This window comes from Cryptotermes secundus, unplaced genomic scaffold (assembly GCF_002891405.2).
Source record: "Cryptotermes secundus unplaced genomic scaffold, Csec_1.0 scaffold639, whole genome shotgun sequence".
Lineage (NCBI taxonomy): Eukaryota > Metazoa > Arthropoda > Insecta > Blattodea > Kalotermitidae > Cryptotermes > Cryptotermes secundus.
The window spans coordinates 417,841-439,424 of record NW_019743157.1 but is presented as its reverse complement, the minus strand read 5'-3'; the positions used below and the strand labels follow the sequence as shown (position 1 = coordinate 439,424).

The following is a 21,584-nucleotide window of genomic DNA, read 5'->3' as shown; positions in this document are numbered from 1 at the left end:
CAAGCGGCGTTCGCTTGGTCGGCATAATTCGCTTGTGGACTAAAATCACGGAGTTTGTTTTTGTTTTTTGTTGCGACTGGTGAATATCCAATAAATCGATTCGCCCACCCAACCCACGTCTAAAGTCTCTTACACATGTGACAATACATAATGATTTATTTAGAGTACAGTCGGGATAACTCAGTCGGTATTGCGACGTGCTATTCCCGAGTTCTATTCCCGTCAAGGGCAAGAGGTTTGTCTCTACTCCACAATGTCGAGACTGGCCCTGGGACCCACCCAGCCTCCTATCCAATGGGTAACGGAGGCTCTTTCCCTGGGGGTAAAACGGCCGGGTCCTGAAGCTGAGTACTCGCCTCCACCTAGTACCGAAGTTAAGAATGCTGGAGCTGTAGTTCCTCTCTTCCACACGTCTTCATGGCGTGATGTTTAATTAATTAAGCGCAGGGACAAATATATCTTTACCTTTATTTGCAGTTCAACATAATTAGTAAATTATTTCATGCAGCATAAAAGCAAGCAGTATGTGTTCTCAAAATTTCATATTTACTCTCATAATTCTGAATGAAGTTCCATATAACAAATGGAATGAATGTACCACTATTTTCTGTTTGTCTCTCTTCTCTTTATAAAACGATAACTCCGTGGCCTGTAGTCCGCCATCGAACTATACTGACCTGGCGACAGCTGCTTGTCGGCGAAGATAATGACAACTTTTGTGAATAGAGGGTGTCACGTGGTCAGCGCAACGGATACCCAGGGCCTTTAATCTCGGTTTTCTAGACCGGAGCCGCTATTTCCTTGAAATAGCTCCTCAATTACCCTCACGAGGCTGAGTGGATCCCGTTCCAGACCCACTACTTCTCAGAAAATCTGGTAGCGCCGGGAATCGAACCCGATACCTCTGGATCTGTAGCCAGGAACTCTGACCACTAGACCACAGAAGCGGTCCTTTATAAAAACCATTCCTTTTTTAATTAAATCCATATAAGCACATACCTGACTTAAACACCCATCTTGAACATGTGTGTGACTTAAAAAATGTAGGACAGTAAAGATACAAAGAAACAGCAAGACGAGGTCCACATGATTCCATTCGACACGATCATCACGATGACACGGAAGTAGGGGTACGAGTCTCATCTCTTGACCGAATCGAATGTCATTCTACAAGCAAGAAAGTATTGTGGATGCTACATGCATTTTGAGCATGAGAATACCCGGTGAGCCGCCCTACATACCTGAAATATTATTACATGTAGTGACCACGACCTCTAACCCTTTCATTTTGTTATGTTTTATTCGTGTTCTGTCTCTCAGATGCTCTTGAAATGTCAAAGTCGCTCTCAGCTGCACAAGATTTGAACCCTTCACCTACTAAATCGGTTAGGTTAACTTGCATTAAAACCGACAGAGCCGAAGTGATAGGCTCATTGTTAAATATTTCTGTCAATTTAGTGTGGCACGCAGATATTTAGCGGAAAGATGGATCTTTTACGTGAAATATTTCTGTGATTGTTTGAAGGCCATTTGAAGGGAGTATTAAAAGGCTTTTCTGTGTAACTGCATTTACACCCAACTAGCCTAGGCCATTCTAGTAAGCGATTCTGGGTTTAGAATTTAAAAGGATAATGACATTTCTCTCATACAACAATAAATATATCGAAATATAAATACTCCCCAAAATTTTCTGTAGTTTTTTCCATTAATTGTATAAGTATGTGTCTAAAATTTATCTGGAATCCATTTCCTTATTCGAGTTTCAATTTATTCCACTTTGATGATATTTTTAGTTTTTGAATTTATTTAAAAAAAATCCGTTTTCCAGTATTTGGACGTACAATAAATAATATTGTCACATGTATGGTGGTACTCGTGACGAAAATAACGGGTTCTAGTTCGGATGATTGTATTTATTAGCACATCGGTTGCAATTTCTCTTAATTACTATAACACAGCGCTGTCGTTGATTTACACACTTCCTAATTCACCGTTGCGCACGCGCCCCGTCTTCATTAGTCGTCTCCTGGCAACGGATCTCAATGCAGAAACTAGCACTTCAGATCACTACGAAGTCTTCTTGCCGTTTCTTGTTCAATCATTATAGAACCTCAGAACTCAACTAAAAACTCTCCTGGACTTTGCACTAATCTAAGTTACAGCAGATCTTCATTATATAGACTCTGCACGGACAACACAGTAAACACAAGTCATGTGATTTCTAGCCGGCGAGTTCATTGGCGCGCTGACTATTGTCTAGCAACCAGCAATAACATTCATCCACTCAGACACAGCTTCCATTGTTGCATGTTGGAACGTATTTACCGAGCTGTTGCCTAGAAACGCCTAGAGCAAATGCTTTACAATTTATATAAATAAAAGTAGAAAATTAATTTGGCCTTAGGAGGTTTGTCTAGAAATATACACAGAAAAATAGGTACATATTCATGACTCCTCACTATAATTAAGGACAAAATCATTACACAAAGGTACTCAATACGTCCTTCGTAAATATTGCAAACTTCCCCACGAGCAAACGTAATAATTATTGCACAACAAAAGTCTGTGTTCCTTACCGAACTATATCGTTGATAAAGAAAACAGTTATTCTGAACATTCCATTATCATTGTGAATCTTTCGTAAACACTATTTTTATTATTTTGTAATCATGAACTAATTACATAGTAAATAAGTAAATATTTTTTAATGTACTGGCATTAAATTGTGTTTATTACCTACATAAGACTTACTTGCAATTGCATGGCTATCCTACTAGAATTATTATTTATAGAGGGGGACTTATAAAGAAGATACAAAGGGTATAATTTGAAAACAATTTTTGAGTCAGCTCGTGTATGTTTATGAGCAGGTACAATCATCATCCTCACCCGTCATTAATTCTTTTTCGTGGATAACTTCTTAAGGATATTATCTGCATGTACAATCTAGATTTGCAGATACATAGCGGAGAAATTTATTTCCGTTGCGATTAAATTGTATTGTTCAAGAACAGGGTTCTACAAAGGGAATGATTAACCGAATTAAAATGGTTACTAATTAGTTTTGGCAACAGAAACAAACTTCGTGATTTTAGACCGCAAGTGAACTATACCGACCGAGCGACCGCCGCTTGTCGTCGAAGTTAATGCCAATTTTTGCGGATAGAGAGTGTCGCGTGGTCAGCGCAACGAATTCCAACGGCCGTTAATTTCGGTTTTCTATACCGGAGCCGCTATTTCCTTCAAATGGCTCCTCAATTATCCTCAAGTGGCTGAGTGAACCCCGTTCCAGACTCACTACTTCTCAGAGAAAATCTGATAGCGCCGGGAATCGAACCCGGACCTCTAGATCTGTATCCCGGAACGCTGACCACTAGACTACAGAGCGTATAAATTCTTTAATCGCCGAATACTGTTTTATGGTTAAGATGATGAGCTGGCTTTTAGTTTTTAACAAATTTAGCTACGAAATAAATACAAATCTCTCCTGGGCTTGAGTTCCACACGGCAGAGACTGTGCGCTGTAACGTTGCGTGTTTCGGAGACAGGCCCTACGCTTAGCAATAACACATCACCTCAATTTTTAGGATCGGATATTACGTCAAGCAAGATCCTGAAGATGGAGGCGATATGTTTCTCCGAAACCTCGGTGTGTCTCCGAACTACCCATACAACCCATAAGATTTATTTAATATCGTTCTGAATTTTTGGGAAATATGATTTCATTTAAAAAAAAATTTCTGTAACAAATTTTTCATACGCTTTTCCTTTTAATGGGAGGGTAGGAATAGTAGGAAGTTTCGGGCAGGCGAACTGAAATGTGTATTGTCTGAGCACTGAAGGCGGATGGTATCTTCCAACACTATACTGACAAGAGGAGTGGGCTGCTTCAGCTACCTTACCCCCCCACCCCCACCCAGTAGACACTACCCATCCACAGGTCTCTGAGAGAAGACAATATTCTCACGGTGAGGTTAGTAAATGTGTGAGCTTTGAGGTTCTGAAAGTCAAAGGCTTTGAAGATCACACTCTTCTGTGGTGACACCGCGTAGTTTTGCAGATAGGTAACTTTATTTCGGAGGAGCCTGCTGTCTCAATTTTCAGGGCCTATCCTGAAGATGGAGGTACTACGTTCCTTCAAAACGTTGGTATTGATCTAACAGACTTGAAGGTATCGCATTTTATAAGAGTGTCTGGCAAACGAAATTATGGAACTTAAGGAGCTCTGAGCTCGGTCGGTACAGTTCGCTTGCAGACTAAAGCCACGGAGTTAAGGAGCTCTTGAATATAAACACATCCAATCGGTCAATCGTGAAGAATTGGCCTGAATCCGCTATTATCCAAAAGGAAATATAATGATATTTGTTTTACTTCATATTTGAAACGAGTTTATTATTCATATAATTATACAGTGTTGCAGTATTTTCTTACGGTAATGAACCTTCCTGCCGATCACAGTGGCCGCGCGGTCTAAAGTATGAACTGTCTCGCTCGCTCGAACACTGGGATCGTGGGTTCGAATCCCACTCAATGCACGCTTGTCTGTATTGTGTGTATTTTGTTTGTGTTGTTTTGTGTGTAGGTAGAGGCCTTGCGACGGGCTGATCCCCCGTTCAAGGAGTCCTACCGACTGTGTATAGCATCAAGAAAATGAAAAAAATGGTCACGGCCCAACAAAGGGCTCTAGAGCCTTAATATTAATAATAACAATAATAATAATAATCCTTACGTCTTTCCTTACTTCCTTCCTTCCTTCCTTCCTTCCTTCCTTCCTTACTTCCTTCCTCGGATGAGCTTAGGCCTTCTGAACAATCTGCCTCCATGCTTCTCTGTTCTTTCTCTTTCCACCCCAGCGTTTCACTTTCATTTTACGGAGATCGTCATGTACCTCCTCCAACCATCTCAACCTGGGTCTTCCTACCTTCCTTGTAACATCCGTTTTGTTTGTATTCTTTCCATAACACATCTGCTAATTTTATTCTCATTCCCTATGTATTTAAGTAATGAACCTTCGGGTTTGGGGGCAGTATGCTACAAGCCGGAAGGTCACGGGTTCGAGTCCGACGAGGTGGATTTTTTCAATTTACCTAATACTTCCAGCCGCACTATGTCCTGGGGTCGACTCAGCCTCTAACAGAAATGAGTCCCAGGAATGTTCCTTGGGGGAGGGGGGTAAAGGGCGGCCGGAGCTTAAGGATGACAGTCTTACCGCCTATGGGCCTCCATGGCCTGTTACAGGGATAGATTTTACCTTCGGGTTTTATGATTTGCTGAGAAATCCTTAAGCGGTTGAGCTACTGGCGGCTTCTTCATGGTTAAGTTAGTTACTACTCATGCGCAATGCTTTTTAACAGTCAATAATTTAGATTTTAAAGGGTTCTGACGATGGTGGGTAACACACAGAATTACTGGATTTTTTGGACTTCTTCCATCGTCCGGAATTCTTGGAAATAGAAAACACGACGTTTCGGAAGCTGGATCTGTTTCCTCACCTGAAGACGGAAACAGACACAATTTCCGAAACGTCGTGTTTTATATTTCCTAGAATTCCGGACGATTGAGAAAGTCCAAAAACCCAGTAATTCTGTGAGTTAATAATTTATTATAATATTTAATCGACATAATATTTTAATTGACTGAATCTTCTGGAAATCATGATTATTTCGCAACTTTGTGTCATCTTGTGGATTAAATTCAGAAATGTTTTTGATTTTCCGAGACGTTCTCATTCAAAAGCCGTTCCCTCTCCTCCATGCTACGAATAGTAAGAAATCGTTAGATAAATTTACACTTTCATTTGTACTAATTAGCGCAACAATTTAGCAAAGCCCGTAATATGGTTTCAGGTTTGGAGCGTACAGAGAGCGCGCGAGCTGCTATACCCTATGGAATATAACATCGTTTTACTGGGATTATTCTTCTAATTTTAAAGTTATTTACTTGAAGTCTTAACATATACAAAGAACACATAATTTGGATTATAAGTACCTATTGTTTCTGCGCCAGACTACAAATGTTTATAATAAATTGAACTATTACAGAGATTTTAAAGGTATTAATGTAACTAATACATTTTAACCCACTAACCGTTTAATGACTGGTAGTGAAGTTACTTGTTGAGTACTTTTTTCTTCAGTCTTAAAACGAATTTTCTTTGTGTCTTCTGTAAATTAATTGGCTCCATTTACGCGTCTGGCGTGGTTCTGTTGTACGCGGCTGCAGCATTTCAGCTTGGTTCCTTGAACAACAATCGTCACAACAAAATGTAGAACGAAAACCTTCTTCTGTTGCGTGAAGAAGAGCGTACAGTGAGCATGTTCCCGTTTAGTAAGCCGCTGTAAATTAAGGTAATCATATTTTGTTCACGCATTGCTTTCAATTGTAAACTAATAGCNACCACATATACACGGTGCCAAATCCCAGAAGACTGCTTTCTTCATAGTCACCGCCGTGAAAGCCTCAAATCTTAATAGCGATCTTCTTTGCAGGATTTGTTCTACGTGTAAAAGAGTTATACTCGTGTGTTTTTTAATTACGTGAACATAGACTTTTAAATGTGGCCATGGAGAAGTCTTGCTTGACAGGTGATGCAGTAGGGAAAGTGTCTATTAAAATACGACATCGAAGCAATAATTAAACACACGTACATGATGGCACAAATTCAATTAACTGTTTTTAATAAAATGTAAGCTAAAATAAGTTAGACTTTTCCTTATTACTTATTGAATTCATACAAATTTTTCGAAATGAAATCCTCCATGTTCATCTTACAACTCTCTGTTACCATTGGCTGCTAGGTTCAAATCTGAGTATTCTCCTTAATATGAGAAAATGTTTTAGGTTAACTGACTTCTGGGCCACTCTATATGTTTAATCTTCGCTGTAGAGAATCGAGATTAACGGCCGTGGGGTTCCGTTTCGCCGGCCACATGACACCCTCTATCCGCAAAAGTTAGCACTAACTTCGCCGACAAGCGGCGGTCGCTCGATCGGTATAACTCGCTTGCGGACTACAGACCACGGAGTTTTTTGTGTAATAAGAGTGAATATTAGGCGTAGTCGGTATAGCGACTGGCGACTGGACGACGAAGGTTCGACGTTTGACAACCCTGTGGGTTTTCACGGCCTGTTACAGGGATAGCTTTACCTTGTATGCGAATTTTACATTTTACTGAAAAAATATTTAACATAGAATTTACATTTAGTTTTTTCTTAAAGCTTATTCGCAAAATATTTTTAATCCCATATAACCATTCAACGAGATAAATGAAAGTTGCATTTTGGAATGTACGTCCCTATTGTAATCAAATTTAAACCAGTATAGAACTGGACAACTTTACTGGAATTCTCCAATAAAAAAAGGCGATCAAAATTATTTCTAACGGATCTAGAATTGAAACCTACCGACATAAGCAGGCGTACGGACAAGTTCTCCCGTATATATTCCGAACGCACAATATTCCAATCAGCATGCAATTGTCTTACCTTCAGTTCTCACTAAAATTTGGGAATTCTGCCTTCAGGCCTTCACATAGAAGCTAAAACCGTTCTTCTTTCGATGGATTAGGAACTGTACAAAAATCCTGTGTCGAATTTCTGAAGTTCTTGCCGTGTTTGATTACCAGTTCATTCATAGACAATTCTACGACGAATTACGCTATTTTTAAACCGATTATTCATATCAGGTCAGATATATACTAGTTTTATACTTATTATCTTACATAAAAACATTGTCCGAAATTTTCTTATTACTTCTCCAGACCGATGTCTCGATATTTGACTTTAAATGTAAATTTATATTACTTAATTAGTCAGTAAACAAGACAGAAGTTTGCGACCGACAATCTCAGAGGAATCTTGAAAAGTATAAGAAATTAGGGAGTAAGAATTAAGGTGCTGTGTATGGACGTGGTAGGTGTGACTTGTTTACATTGGTGTGTCAGCTAAGAGCGGGCGGCCTGCGCTTGGATTCCCACAAGGAGCCTAGGCCAAAGGCGATGTTGTCGAGTTCCTTTTCAAGCAAGAACCCTTGCGTAGGAAGCTTTGTGTCTGTGGCAACTCGCGCAGCTCATTTGACATAGGTACATGCACTCTGACCACGCATCTTGCTCGCATTTATGGTAAAATTTGTGTTATTATTATTATTAGAGGGGGTGGGTTTCCCCATGCACTTAGACCAGTTATTGGTCCATTATGCGTCCCCCTTTAATTTCTACTGTCGCCATACTGGTGCGTGCTATCAGCCCCGTTCAGCCAACGAGGTCGGCCCTCGGTACCTGATATTTCCCCCATCTACCAGAGGCACTGGAAATTACTTTGGCGGGAAACTTGTTGCCTGATTTTGCCCTTAAAAATTCCACGACCCCACCGGGTTTGAACCCGCGTACCTTGAGTCATGAGGTGGGAACGTTACCCCTAGACTACGGAGGCCGCTAAAATTTATGTTAGTTTCTAAAGAATATCCTAGTTATTTAGCCTATAATTTTGTATGGGTGTGAAACATGGTCTCAGACATATAGATATCTATAGATATAGATAGACTGTTTCTGAGACAATGATACTCAGGAAAATGTCTATATCCTCGAGGGATAAAATGCCAATCAATGCCGAGCGGTCTAAGGCATGCACTGACTTCACTCGTTCGGAAACCGGAATCATGGGTTCGAATCCCATATAAGACATGGATGTTTGGCATGTTTGTGTTGTCCTGTGTTCAGGTAGAGGCCTTGCGACGGGCTGATCACCCGTCCAAGGAGTCCTACCGACTGTAAAATGATCATGAAACTGAAAAAAATCAGCTCAAGGGGGTTGTACAGCTAGTGAAAAAAAGAAGATAAACGAAAACAGGATGCTGGAGAAAACTGCATAATGAGGAGCGGTCGCTCGGTCGGTATAATTCACTTGCGGACTACAGGCCACGGAGTTTGTTTGTTTGTTTGACCAGTGCTGTACTTTTCACATCCCAGAAGTGTCCGTTATTTTTATCGTTTTAACAAGTTTGGAACGTATGGAAACATTTTATTCGAACTGCCCTCAATCGAGTTACATAAAAAATCTTTAGGGCTTCTACAGTTCTTACATGTGGACAGACACAAAGATAAAATGTTGCTAAGAGACCCACATGCTACATATTTAATTGGAAACGTGTGAAAAGAAGGAAATTAAAAAAAAAACTAATCAATTGCATGGTTTATTAATTGATAATTCTTTATTCAGAACACCCGTAGTGCTAAATTAATTCACAGGGTTTTACTTATGTACTTCATTCATTCATGAAGCTTCTGTGGGTCTCCAGGCAGACTTGCATTTCTTAGTTGCTATATAAAAATTATCTCTGAGACCAACCAGTCCACTTACAGGAGCACATGGAGGTGCCTTCCACTGTATATATCAAGATTATACTATGTGTATAATGACAGATCGTCTATTAATTATATACAGCAACAAATTTTAATTTATTTTCAATAACACACATAAAATAGTTTTTAATAGCCGTGCAAGCTGATGAACAAATGACAAATGAAGCAATATTATTATTATTATTATTATTATTATTGAAGTATTAACGGGACTATAGCTGTTGACAAACACTTTGATAAATTAATTGTTTATTATTATTATTATTATTATTATTATCAGTGAAAATGAACGTGTAATTATGTAATTGACCTTTGGCCGCTGATTAAAAAAATAAATAAATAACAATTGAAAATTTTATTGATTACAATCATTATCATCATAATCAATATTGTCATTATAATTAGGTATTATTATTATTATTATAATTCCGGCTAAATTTTTCTCTTCTCCATGGCATCCAGACCGGCTCTGGGGCCCATCCCGCCTCTTGTACAGTGGGTGCCGGAGGCTCTTCCCCTGGGGTAAAGCGGCCGGGACGTGAAGCTTACCACTCATCTTTATCTAGTGCCGAGGTTAAAAATTCATGCAGCTGCCCAGACGTTTTTATGTCGTGATGCTTAATTTATTAAGCCCAGGGATAACTTTACTTTTCCCTAACAGATTTTTGTTACGCTGTATTTTCAGTATGCAAGATATGTGAGCGTATATATCACTTGTTACTAAATTTCAAATAATGACCTTACTTATATGAGAAAAACTTTCGCTTACTGATAGAACGTAACTTTCTCATGCTATAGCGAACAAAGGCTATACGAACGCTAAGCAAAAAAAAAAAAAAAACGGACAGAATATGGAGCTGCTTTTGCTCAAAATGTAATACTTAAAACAATGACGTGATTAAGAACTGTTTATGCCCCCATATTTGGAGCTAATATATCAGAATTAATTTTAAAAAGTCAGTTTTATTTGTTAAACTTACCATAATCCTGTCGGTTAGCGTTATCTGCTATTAGAAAATATATATGGAGCTGTCTCTATAATGCTCCTTCATTCTTCTAATGTCATTGTAACGTTTAACAAAGAAGACGGTCAGCAGATAAATAACTCGTCTAATGACTATATATTCTGTGCTCTGCAGTTGCTAATAAATAATTGTAAAGCTGGTATTTTGCAGGGTGGTCGGTACTTGGTCGCGTCATACCAGTTCAAAGCCTGCCTTCAGCATACTGCCAATTTCCTTTTCCTTTGTAGCAGGATATGGGTGAATTAATGATAGACCAGTGGACGTTTGACCTAACAATTTATTGCGATGTATACGGCGCACCAGGCTGGAGGGAACCAATGCGTTATTATTCCCCTGGCAATTTATTTGCTGTAATCCAACGGCTGTGAACCTGAAGATTTCTGTCTTCTAGGGTTTGACGCCTAGTCTGGTACAAGTTTCCGGACGTTTCGAAAGAACTTGTTGCCTCCAACTTCAAACTAGAATAGTATGGATGCGTTCCCTCTATTTTCAGTGGTGAAGAGTATAAAATGATGGCTTCCATCTTCAGGGTAGAAGGCTGACTACCCATCTACCATGAAGACGGTGTCAGCATGTTCCTTGGAAATATCTCGTAAGTAGCTATGAAGCTACACTCCACCTTGAATATAGAAGCAGAATGTTCCTCCGAAAAATCAGTAATTACCTACCAAACTACTCAGCGTCTTAAATAGCATTTACACTGAACATGGAGACAGCAATTCTCTCCGAAAATTCAGTAAAAAATCTAACAAACATGGCGTCGGAGGTATTCTTATGTCTGGGAAAGGTACGTAGAACGTCTGTATATAACACAGTCCGTCAGTAATGCAACAAACTGTTCCTTTTTCTTCTACTTACACTTCTAACACATGTTTCGGCCCTAGATAGACATCTTCAGGTGTCTTAATATATTAAAACTGCTATACTGCATTAATATGCGCTAAAATCACACGCTGTAGTCCACTTAGTATAAAAGAAAAAGTAGAAGTAAAGTAAGTAGTGTAATAAAATGAAATAAAATCCATTAAAATTTTCATTACTTTCGTGAATTCTGTTCCTCCTCACAAGGGGTGTCGTCCATTTGTTTAGAGCTCTATGTTTCTCTCTAGGTGTTTTGTTGCAGCAGCTTGTTTATATGTTCGTTGGCCCGTTATTCTGTTACGTCTGCAATCTGCAATATGCCCCTTGCTTTTGTGGTATTGTCTTCACACCTGAAGATGGCCATCTAGGGCCGAAACATGTGTTAAAAGTGCAAGTGGAACGAAAAGGAACAGTTTGTTGCATTATTGACGGACTGTGTTATACATAGGCGTTTTAATATGGCTTGCAACAGGATGCTTAAATACAGAATTACAAAAAGGTATATAACGCGTTTCTCCGAAACGTCGGTAAGCGTCTTCTGGACTACGTGTCATTGCATTGCAGAAGGCGAGTAATCTTCATACCTCGTCACATCTCGTACAGACTGTGGGCACCATTTCCAATTTCTGCGCTGTGTAAATTGCCAGTAATAATCCTTCACGCTTGACGGCACACCGTGAAGATGATTGATGTCCGTGAGTGGATGATATTCAACACCAGACGCTGTGCGCCACGGTCAGCGTGTCAGCCGCGTCTTTGACATTCCTGTTGCTGGAAGTTGCTGAATAGTGGACAGCACCTCTACTTCCGGGTGCCATCCCATATGCTACCCAAACTTCTTCAATGTCCACATCAAAATTGTGAGGCAATACTTCCCAGCATCTGCTCGCTAATTCCAGGACCGGAAACTTCCTCACAAGCAGGGCGGTCCCTCATCTAATCATTGCCTTTATGGAGTTCAAACGTCCACGCCGTAGCGAAGTTGGTTGCGGCACTATGCTACAAGCCGGAAGGTCGAGGTTTCTATTCCCGATGGGGTCATTGGATTTTTCAATAGACTTAATCCTTCCAGCCGCACTATAGCACTGGGATCGACTCAGCTTCTAACAGAAATGAGCACCAGGAATATTTCTGAGGGTAAAGGGCGTTTGGCGCATAGGGCTAACAACCTTACCGCCATCTGTGAGCCGATTATATAAAGAAAATGTGGGAGCCTCGACGTCTCACACACCCTCTGGGCTTCCACGGCCTGTTACAGGGATAGCTTTACCTTTTTTTTTTGCCTTAGTCCCGTGAGATTTCGGGTTCTCACTGTGATTGTTATGAACATTATTATCTTCTGCGAAGTGCCCCCATATGTAGACTGAAATTTCGTTATCGACGTTTCGGAATAACGTACTCCTTTAATTTGCAGGATACAAAAATAAGAATTGTAATATGCTTAATATAGAATCAACGCGGACCTCTAAAATTTATATAGCGATTTACCACAACACACGGCGTCATCTCCCAAAAGGCATTGCACCTTATCTATGTTTATTGCTCTATTCCAATGAATTGAAACATCACAGGCTATCTCATGACGGTTCAGACTGTGGTATTCTTGGTTGTGACAGCGGCGTGTTATTGTACAACGTTACGAGGCTTTGGAGGCTCGTGTTGCTGTGTCTTCAGGGTTGAAGTATGTAGGTTGCTATTACTGAAGACAGAGGAAGGGCGTCGTTTTTAGAAGGTTCCCAGGCTTCACTCGTTCGTCCTTCTGCTAAACGCAGTATGAAATGAAAGGTTGTAAATGGTGGCTTTAGACATGGGCCACGGAATTTTAATTTCTGAACTAAGGTCGAATTGTATAATTTGGGAAAATACTTTCTGTAATTTCTTTAATTAAGTATATAAGTGTAACGGTGATCGAAGAGTTGCTGAAATAAGTGGAAAAATCTCTGATATATCTAGCGCATAAATTGCTCCTTATTTCATTTTCGTTTTGATATTTGAATATTTATATTCTCTGTTATTCTTGAATGAAGACTGTAACGTGTAGTACCGTTGCCATGCAATTGTCGCGAGAATTAAGATGCTTTGCTTGCTAACGGCTCGGTAAACATTCCCGCGGAAACGATATCTGAGCTATTGCTAGGCAACACGCCAGCAACAATAGGGAGACTGTTGGACCCTCCTCGAGGCTATATTGCGAGGACCCCAGGCAGGCTGAGTGCAGTTCGGTTAAGTGAAGCGAAGTAGTTAGTTGGTGAGGGAGAGACTTCAGTTGACCTCTTCAAGGGGGGGGGGGCTGAGAAGAGATGGCGCTGTTGTTGAGTTGAGAGTTGACAGAAGTTCAGTTACGAAATATTCGTCGAAAAATAATGACGTGAACGCGGGAAACTGAAAAATCTCCACAGTTAGAAGCCGTTGCTAGGGAACGGCTGTTGGAAACACAGCAAGCTGGCAAAAGCTTAGCAGGTACTGTGGTGATTTGTGAAGTGTGCCATTATTGCTCCTGGTTCCGAGTGGTATGTACAAGTGATGCCGGTCACGGTAGCCGAGCGGTCTAAGGCGTGCACTGTCTTCGCTCGCTCGGAAGCCGGGATCGTGGGTTCGAATCCCACTCAGGGCATGGATGTTTTTGTGCGTTTTTCTGTGTTTGTGTACAGGTAGAGGCCTTGCGACCAGCTGATCACCCGCCCAAGGAGTCCTACCGTATGTCTAAGATCTAGAAAAACCGAAGTGAACGGAGAAGTTCATGGAGGTAGGCCTAGGCCCACTGGGGCTGTAGTGCCAAGGAAAAAAATGTACAAGTGATAAAATAAATCCAATTCACCAGTCTAACCCCCGTCTATAGTCACACCCCCAAATACGTGACAGTACATTATCGTATTGGTCAAACTCTTACGACCTGAACACAGCACCCCGAAGGAAAAGACAGCAGGGTAATGATGTCTTCTGCCGCTCTTGCGGAGAAGTCTTGTGATGCTCATCGGAGCAGATTCACTTGGAGCTATCGGCTGTACATCAGCCTGGAAATCAGAAGCAAGGCCGAGATGCCCAGTTGCCTAGCAACCAAAACACGACGACCAATTCTCTGAACTACTTTTAATTATGACATGATGTTATATCTTCTACGTCCAGAAGTGTCGAATCTGTATTGTATTTGCAGTCAGCGAACCGCGAAAATAAGTCAGTAGAGGCATATACAGGACGAATTTTAAACGACAGCCCAGTGTTAGGAATGTTAATAATGCCATATATTAGTGGGCTAGGGCCATTTTGGGGCCGATCACAGTAGCCACGCGGTCTAAGGCATTAACTGTCTTCGTTCGCTCGAACGCTGGGATCGTGGGTTCGAATCCAACTCAAGGCATGGCTGTCTGTGTGCGTATATTCTGTGTGTAGGCAGCGGCCTTGTGACGAGCTGATCCCCCGTCCAAGGAGTCCTATCATGTGTTAGATTAAGAAACTGAAAAAGCGCCCAAGGTCCAACAGAAGGATTGTAGAGCCATAGACAGACAAACAGACAGGTGGCAAGCCTTTGCCACATGCTTTCGCGCTCGTATTTTGCTGGGCTTATTAGACCCTGAAAATGGAAACAATATGTTCCTCCGAGACGTTAGTTGACTTTCAACGAATACACAGCGCTATATCCCAGGAGACAGAACTCTTCGTTCTGCTTAATACAATAGCTTAATAGCTTAATACAAACAAAACAAACTCCGTGGTTTTAGTCCGCAAGCGAACTATACTGACCGACCGAGCGACCACCGCTTGTCGGCGAAGTTAGTGTCAACTTTAACGGATAGAGAGTGTCGCGTGGTCAGCGCAACGAATCCCCACGGCCGTTAATTTCGGTTTTCTAGACCAGAGCCGCTATTTCCTTGAAATAGCTCCTCAATTATCATCACGAGGCTGAGTGGACCCCGTTTCAGACCCACCACTTCTCAGACAAATCTGGTACCGCTGGGAACTGAACCCGGACCTCTGGATCTGTAGCCAGGAACTCTGACCAGTAGACCACACAGGCGGTCACTGATAGCTTAATACTTTATTTTTAATATTATTCGTGAATCTATATTCTTATGGCAGTTCCTTGAAGGAGTGTATCTATAAAGTGAAGGGCTAAAAAATAAAATTAAAAATATTTATTCGTGTTAGAAGCATTTTATGACCACTCACGTGTTTTTCCTCCCATTAAGGAACAGGTTCTTTGTTCATGATGTGTATATAGGATAAGTATTATATTCGGTTAGGATTTAAAACAAAAACGAAGTACATTGTAGGTTACTGATCTTTGGAAAACATGGAGCAGAAAAAATATCAAATCCTGATCTCGCAGCGAAAGAACATTTCAGTTGGGCATGTCGTTAACACGATGCCTTAACAAATTTAACCTTTTTTATTGATCACAGATGCATTATATATACATTATTCAGCATTATAATAATTTTCACTTTTTTATATGTGGTGTGAGCCATGATGTGTCGCCCTCCGGAGCGTGCGTAATACAGAGCGCTGAGGAGAACACACCTCAGAAAGAGGATGTGAAACTAAGACAGGTAATATCAGGTAATGAGGACCTCCGAATTTTCTTCTCTGTGCTAAATAAGTCAAGAACTGTGAAGCCAGCAGAGACATCCGTTGTTAAGGAACGGCTCTGCAAACACGTTTGTTGCTGGGCAACAGATTCGTAACAAGCAACAATGGAATAACTGGGAAGTGATGTTCTCTACGCGGTCCATGCGAGAGCTACGTGACATAACAATAAAAGAAGTGTTAGGAGATGTGTTTTCTATGCTGTCCGTGCCGAGGTTATGTAACGAGGAGCAGCTGCCATTCGAGAGAGTCTTGAAACGGCAGTGCGAAAGTAGGAAGTTGGTATGAGAGGGAGTTAGAGGAGTGGAGTGAGTTCGTTGGTGAATGAGTGAGTGAGTTAGAGGACTGCTGCAGTTCAGTCCTTGTGAGATGTTGCTGTTAGAAGCTGGTAGCTGAAGCACGGGAACAGCTCGGGAACCCAGAGTAAAAGCATCGTCTGCAGTTGGAAGCCGTTATCAGGCGACAACCGGTGAAGACACAGCAGACTGACAAGACTTCGTACGTGCTGTAGTGAACTGCAGAGTGTGTGAATTATCAGTAGCGTTACAGTTACTTGTAGTTAACGAGTTGTTTGTATAAGTGCTCAATAAATAAAATTACCAGTCCAGACCCCATTTGTAGTCATACTCCATATACGTGGCAATATTATTAGGGTGTTCAAATCAAGGAAAATGTCAAATATATACATAATTCATGGCAAATTTTAATTTCAGTCCAAAGTCTAAGAGACAGTTTGAGAGAATACGCGTACATTGGATGTAAGGCAAAAATAAAGGTAAAGTTGTCGATGGGCTTAATAACTGAATTTTTAAATACAAAATTTAATCATCAAAGAGTTAAAATCTGTTGTAGGGAACGTGTAGATCTGGGGCTATTTTTACATTTACAAATATAAAGATGGTCTCAGGACATGTTTGGAAAGGATACAAGTCACAGGTAGAACAGTTTACTAAGAAACTGCCTCTGAAATGATTTACGTTTTTTTTTTGTAATTGCCATAGTGGGAGTGGGGTGGAGTCCAGCTGGGTCCACTCGGCACATCGGCCACTGATTGGTCTATTGTACCTGCCTCGGATGATTATGATGATGGAGAATTTGGTGGAATGAAGATTGGCTGGGGAAATCGAAGTACTCGGAGAAAACATACCCCAGCGCCACTTTGTCCACCACAAATCCCACTTGACCAGACCCAGGATCGAACCCGGGCCGCCGCGGTGGGAAGCCAGCGACTAACCGCTTGAGCTAGGGCGCGGCCTATGATTTACGGTTTGTTTCAGAATCATTTAATAAGCACCGAAGCTTGGTAAAGAAATTACGACCTCTAAGTATTCGAATTGTACTGTAACATCAATTTGACAAGTTGTCACATTACCGTGTTTGCGTCTTTCTCTCACTGTAGTAGTTGTCTCGCGTGAATGTAATGTGTCTGACTCCCGCTAATGACTGTACATGCTATTTTATTGAAACATGTCTGTTGTCAAAAGAATTTAATTTCATAGAAATAAATAGAGAAATGGGTGTAAGCAATTCAATGCAACGTATTTCATGTTAATTATGTTCTTGTATTTTTACTCCGTATGGATGTGGCCGCTACCAGATTTTCTGAGAAGCAGTGTGTCTGGAACGGGGTTCACTCAGCCTCATGAGAATAATTGAGGAGCTATTTCAAGGGAATAGTGGCTCCGGTCTAGAAAACCGAGATTAACGGACGTGGGGATTCGTTGCGCTGATCACGTGACACCATCTATCCACTAAAGTTGGCACTTACTTCGTCGACAAGCGGCGGTCGCTCGGTCGGTATAGTTCGTTTGCGGACTACAGGCCACAGAGTTCTTTTTATGGATGTGGGCAATGTTTCCGACGTTTCAACATATATGTTCCCTATATCTTCGTCGTCGACCCGAAAGATTGAGGGAGCATATACTTCCCAGACGTTGGCAAAAATTCCCACATCCATAAGTGGTACCAACCCATTAACACAATAAACATCAATAGTTAACTACCGTGAAAGCGTAGAATAAGTAATAACAATTTTAAAAAATGAAACTTCTTTTAGGAATGTACTGTAAGCCCAGTGCGTGAAAGTCCAGTTTATTCTTTGTCGTGTCTGTCCATTTGGACACGTGTATCGGCCGCCATGTTCATGAAAGGATTTTGAAGGAGGGATTCTTGTTAAAATTCGAATCATATTTGTTAGTCATGGCTACCACTTCGCTTGACGACGTAGACGAGGTTTTCGAAATATCTCGTTACATTTTGACAAACATTTCAAGGGGCAATATTTATATTATTCTTCGAGGTAAATATTTGTCTTAACCCATGCGTAGACAAACTACTCCTCCAGAGACAAAACCGATCGTGAAACCATGTAGTTTTCCTTAAAGAACAAACTTCATGGTTAAGTTCAAGTACAGCTTTCACTGACATCAATATGTGAGGATCAGTATTCCCAAATAACTCTTTCCATGGAACAGATATATTCTTGATAAGATGATAGACGCTCAGCAGGTCAAGAATTTCTCCTCCTTTTATGGTAAATGCTGTCTCTTTAACAGGCCGTGAAGGCCCATAGGGTTGTGAGACGTCGAAGCTCCCACATTTTCTCTAGACAGTTGGCTCATAAATGGGGGTAAGGTTGTCAGCCTTACGCTCCGGGCGCCCTTTATCCCCCAGGAAGATTCCTGGTACTCATTTATGTTAGAGGCTGAGTCGACTCAAGGACCATGGTGCACCTGGAAGTGTTAAGTAAATTCAAAAATCCACCTCGTCGGGACTCGAACCCCCGACCTTCCGGCTTGTAGCGTAGTGCCTCAACCAACTACGCTACCGCGTGCTCCCCCTCATTTTATAGAATGGAAAGACATTAATTGCCGTGTCAACTTTTTACTTTGCTCCATTGAAATCTTTCCATGATAGCAAATTTCTTTCTGTCTCTGTCACTCATGGGAGCACGCGGTAGCGTAGTTGGTTGAGGCACTATGCTATAAGCCGGAAGTCCGCGTGTTCGATTCCCGATGAGGTCATTGGATTTTCAGTTGACCTAACCCTTTCATCCGCACTATGGCCCTGGGGTCGACTCAGCCTCCGACAGAAACGAGTACTAGGAATCTTCCTGGGGGTAAAGGGCAGCCGGCGCGTAGGGCTAACAACCTCAGAACCATCTGTGAGTCGACTGTCTAGATAATATGGGAACCTCAAAGTCTCACAACCCCGTGCGCCTCCACAGCCTGTTATAGGGACAGCTTTACCGTTACCTCTCTCATTCATCGTTTCTTTTGTACAATCCGCATAATCATGTTTGTATTCTGGGATGTTGCCTTCAAGTAGCCCAGGAGAAATCTACCGACGTTTCGGAGGAACATAGTGCCTGTATCTTCAAAGCTGAAGAATAAGCCAAGCATTCCCAATAGGTCTTTATTACGTGGTATTTGCTTAAGCATGACAACCTTGAGCCTGCCCTTTGCCTTTCCTTTGAAAGCGGAAAAATTATGGGGAAATATACACAATTTTTTGTTTTTAGTATTTGAGATACAGCGAGTGGGTTTTGAATACCTGGTCTGTCGAGGGGATGTATGTTTGTATGTGTAAGAGAGAGAAGAAGAGGGAGCACACTAGAAGATCAACTATATGAACTGGTAAATGAAGCAGACCTCATATCAAAAGAACCGAATGTCGGAATTTAGTTTCCCAGTGCATGATGTATTTTGCTGAATAAGTCTGCATACATGTTGGGTGTTACAGCCCACAAGTGCGCTCTTAAGATCGTGTCGCTAGGAAGTCAAGAGTATGTAAAAATCGAGTGGCCATTATGTTGTTTACATTTCATATTTACTTGTTTATTTTATTTATGTGTGTGGGGTTACTTTTAACGAATCTGTCAGAATCTAGACTATTAAACGTCTAATAGATTTAACTCCTTTGAGCAAGCCCCGTTTTAGAGCATTGCATCTGAATACAAAAGAGTTTTATAGCGGGAATATGCATAATTTCTGCACGGATCCCCTTCTAACAATACTGTGATTGTAACCTTGAAATATTTCACGGATCACATCCCAGCTAATGATTTTTTTATTCATTATTCATAACCGTCTTATTAGCGTCACTAATATCCACAAATTTCGGAGGACATTATGCATAAATTATGTTAATATAATTAAGAACAGAATACTGACTCCTCGTTGGATATAAGAACAAAGTAACTTATTTGCAATGTATTACAACTTTCAGAGATATCGCCGAAGTGTTTAGAATGCAAAGCTCCTCTGCAAGTCACGCTGAAAATGTTTGTCCAGTTTCTACGTACAGTTATGTACTCTGTTCTTGATACCAAATATAGTTATGTAGTGAATACCATAACGCTTGGAACTCGAAGGAAAGAAATAAAGAAAGAAACTAAAGAAAAGAAAAAGAAAAATCATGTGACTAAATCCAAAAGTATTTTTTCTCCTTGTTTTTTTTCTCTCTCTCTCTAGGCTAAGCTTCCTTAGGGAGGAGCCGGGATAGCTCAGTCGGTATAGCCACTGGCTACAGGCTGGACGTGATGAGCCGGGATAGCGCAGTCGGTATAGCGACTGGCTACAGGCTGGACAGAGGAGTCGGAGTTCGAGTCCCGGTGGGGTCAATAATTTTCTCTTCTTCACGTCGTCCAGACCGCTTCTGGGGTTCACCCAACCTCCTATCCAATGGATACCGGCGCTCTTCCCCGGGGGTTAAAGTGGTCGGGGCGTGAAACTGACCACTCGCCTCCAGCTAGTGCCGAGTTCAAGAAAATGTGGATCTATACATTTACTCCACCATACGCCTTCATGGCATACTGCTTAATTAGTTAAGAGAGGGACAACTTTATCTTTAAGCTTCATTAGGGTTTTCTCTGTTACTTCATGCAGCTGTCGATAAGCGATTTACGACTTTAAAAGTATGTTACAATCGTTTCATCTTTCAGTAGGCAGATTCGCGTAAGGCAGTCTGTCTCTTGTATGGCTTGTTCCGTTGCCACGTGACCTCAATAGCCGAACGAGAGTTTAAGAAACCTCAAAACATCCAATTCTAAAAAATCAGTAGGAAAAGTCTGAAGGAAATGACCGTTGTAAGATTTCGTGTATTTTTTGTTTGTACTTTAATAACAACGAGCCGGGATAGCTCAGTCTGTATAGCGAAGGGTTGTGGGCTAGACGGCCGGAGTTGTGCTCCCGGCAAATGCAAGAGATTTTTCTATAGTTGACAGCGTCCAGACTGGCTCTGGGGCCCATTCAGCCTCCTATTCAGTGTTTACCGTGTCTATTGCCCCCGAGGTAAAGAGAGCGGGGCGTGAAGCTGATCGCTCACTTCCATCTAGTGCTGATGTCATGAATGGTAGAACTATAAGCACACTCTCTCCCGTGTCTTCGTAGCCCGGTGTTTAATTAAGCACTAGGAGAACTTTCCCTTTATTGTATTGTTCAGTTTATTTACTTATAAAGGTAAGGTAAAGTGATCCCCGTGCTTATTATGGCGTGTGGGGGGAGTGGCTGTATAGATCCACATTTTCTTGACCTTGGCACTAGTTGGGGTTGAGTGGTCAGCTTCACGCCCCTGCCGCTTTACCCTCGGGGAAAGAGCCCCCGGTATCCTTTGGATGGGAGATTTGGTGGACCCTAGAACCGGTCTGGACGACACGGAGAAGTGAATATTCTTGCCCCCACCGGGACTCAAACTCCGACCCGTAGCCAGTCGCTATACCGACTACGCTATTACGGCTCTTATTATGTACTTATAA

The 21,584-nt window shown here is 41.4% G+C and overlaps 1 protein-coding gene across 1 annotated transcript in view; it reads left to right on the top strand.

Annotated features, from left to right (window-relative positions):
• The window catches only part of LOC111873927 (protein Shroom), a gene marked incomplete in the record, with an annotated part of 420,460 nt that overhangs the window by 21,315 nt on the left and 377,561 nt on the right, over nucleotides 1-21,584 (top strand).